The 2,516-nt window shown below is 43.1% G+C and overlaps 1 long non-coding RNA gene across 1 annotated transcript in view; it reads right to left on the bottom strand.

Moving 5' to 3' along the window:
* The window catches only part of LOC107834311 (uncharacterized), a 17,945-nt gene extending 15,654 nt beyond the window's left edge, over window positions 1-2,291 (bottom strand). Inside the window, exon 1 of the long non-coding RNA XR_001660101.1 lies at window positions 2,070-2,291. This is a non-coding gene — a long non-coding RNA (uncharacterized LOC107834311). The remainder of the gene's footprint in view (window positions 1-2,069) is intronic.
* Window positions 2,292-2,516: the final 225 nt, after the last annotated feature.

The raw sequence follows: 2,516 nt of genomic DNA on the forward strand, positions 1-2,516 counted from the left end.
CTCTTTTTTCTCAATTTATGTCGTCATTTTAACTCAGAATCCCATTAAAAATAATAGCTCCCTTCTCGGCTTTCATAAATATGATGCATTGGTGGAATAAGTCTTGTGATTTTAATGCAATAAAATATTGAGTGAGACATTTTCAAGTGGTTCAGTGAAGATCGGATCTTTTCCTGTTTGTATCTGCAGCTTCAGGCTGTTCAGCTGAATTCATTCAGCCTTAAAAACTTTTGATTTATGATGTGATTCAATCAGAGGATAAATAATCCTCAGCTGTTGGTTCACCTGCTTCACAAACCACAGAAACAACCGATGACATGATGGAGGAAGTGATCTGCTGAGGAGCGATGAATGAATGAATGTTTCTACACCACAACATGATGACGCACAGTCATTAACACGACAAGCTGCGACAGGACAGAGCAAGATACCTGGTTCCCATAGCAACCCAAACAATGTTGCTGCACAAGTGAAACAGTGTGATGCAACCAGGCAATAAAATGTCAGCATGAGGCGGCAAAAGTTCCTGCAGATACATTCAGACAAACATCCATGTTCAGAGAATCACAAAGAAAATTTAACATTTTTAAAATTTCCTTACAAAGAAAAATCTAAAAAGGCTTTTTGTCTTCAGATGGTCCGTTTTGGTTCTACTGGGTCCAGAACTCCATCATCTGCTCCACCTCCAGCTGCTGTGGCTCTGAGTCAAACCAACCTGTTCCCCTCCTGGCCTGTGGGGGCGCTGCACCAAGAACCACTGAAGGAAACGACACAAAAACCTTTGAAGACACTGAGAGCAACTTCCTGCTTCACCAGATGGAAACAAGATGGAGGATTTTAGTGGTTGGAGGATTTCTCTTTAGGCTAAAGACCAGGAGCCATTTCTGCTGCTAGCGCTAGGCTAGCACGTTAGCTTTGGTTGGATTTACCCAGAATGCCCTGCACTGTAGTCCACTTCCTGCTTTTGGAGCGGTCTCTGATCCGCCTGGTGTTCACATCAAACCAAACCAGAGTTCAATTCAACCAACCCAGACTGAGGTTTGGAGGACCAGAGGTCAGAGGTCAGAGGTCGGTTAGCGTTCACACCAAACCAAGCAAAAACAAAATGTGTCATTTTTAAAGTCACACTGGTTCCCTTTACTTTTTAGGTTTTTAAATCAACAAAAATATCAAATGTCTTGGAAAACAGGATGGATATGTTTTCTTCTCTGGGAAGTTGATGTGTAAAAAAATAAGACAAGAAAAGTAAACCTCCAGAATTTCACAATTGTTTTGTGATCAAAATCAGTTTAGAAATACTTGTGAGAAATTTTGGAATATTTGTGCTTTTATACGACGTTAAATGTGACTTTTTGTTTCATCAATCAGACGATAACTTGACATCAAGTTAGGCTGTAAAAGGCAGTAAAAATAAGAAATACTGCCACCTACAGGAGGGAGTTAGCATCACGTAAACTGATGAAAGCCATGTTTGCTCAAAACAATTCTCAATAAATTCACAATCCTGCATTAGCATGAATTTCCATGATTGTAATTTGGCTTTTGAGTCTCGAGGGCCACAGAAACAGCTGTGGCGGGCCGGATTTGGCCCTCGGGCCTTCAGTTTGACATGTGATGTAACTGCTGTCTGTGCCAGTAGAATAAAAAAGCCACCAGTAAATGTGGGCTGTGAATGAAGTTCTTGTGAATTTTGTTGTTTTAACTCAGTGTGCTAACGCTGCAGAGCGTCACGCCGCCTTCACACGCCTCCGTGGGAATCAGCAGCGATCTGCGCTCAGACACGCGCTGCCACGCCGGCATGCCGCCACAGGAGTGTGTCTGAACACACACTCACAGGCCGGGTCAAAGAAACTCTGAGGTGAACCCGAGTCACGCTGCCAGAGCTCAGCTTCAGGCAACGGTTGCCATAGCAACAACAGGGACAGACTGTTCTGTCCCCCAACCTGTCACAGAAGCTAACGTCTCAGTTAGCCAGAAGCTAACATCTTCCTGATGAAGGTGAGAATCTGGAAACTTTTTCTGTTTTTCTGGTCAGTTTGTCAAGCAGGCGCTGAGTCTCTTCAACCAACCAACCAATCAAATGTTATCTGTACAGCATGTCAGCAGCAGGCTTTTCAAAGAGCTTTACATCATAAACACAGAAACAAAGTCATGCAGCAGAGAATCAACAATAAAACGTGACATTAAGTCGATGCCGTCGATAAATTGATCACGATTCAAATAAAACTAACCAGGAGTCTGGATTTAAAGGAAGTCAGTGTTTCTGCTGTTTCTCAGTTTTCTGGAAGTTTGTTCCAGATCTGTGGTGCATAGAAGCTGAATGCTGCTTCTCCTCGTTTGTTTCTGGTTCTGGATGCAGAGCAGAACCAGAACCAGAACCTGAGGGTCTGGCAGGTTGATTCAACAGCAGTAAACATGGGCTTTGAATGAAGTTCTTGTGAGTTTTGTTGTTTTAGCTCTGTGTGCTAACGCTGCAGAGCGTCACGCCACCTTTCATCAAACTCACTCATTCTCCT

This window comes from Poecilia formosa, unplaced genomic scaffold (genome assembly GCF_000485575.1).
Source record: "Poecilia formosa unplaced genomic scaffold, Poecilia_formosa-5.1.2 Scaffold581, whole genome shotgun sequence".
NCBI classification, from domain to species: domain Eukaryota; kingdom Metazoa; phylum Chordata; class Actinopteri; order Cyprinodontiformes; family Poeciliidae; genus Poecilia; species Poecilia formosa.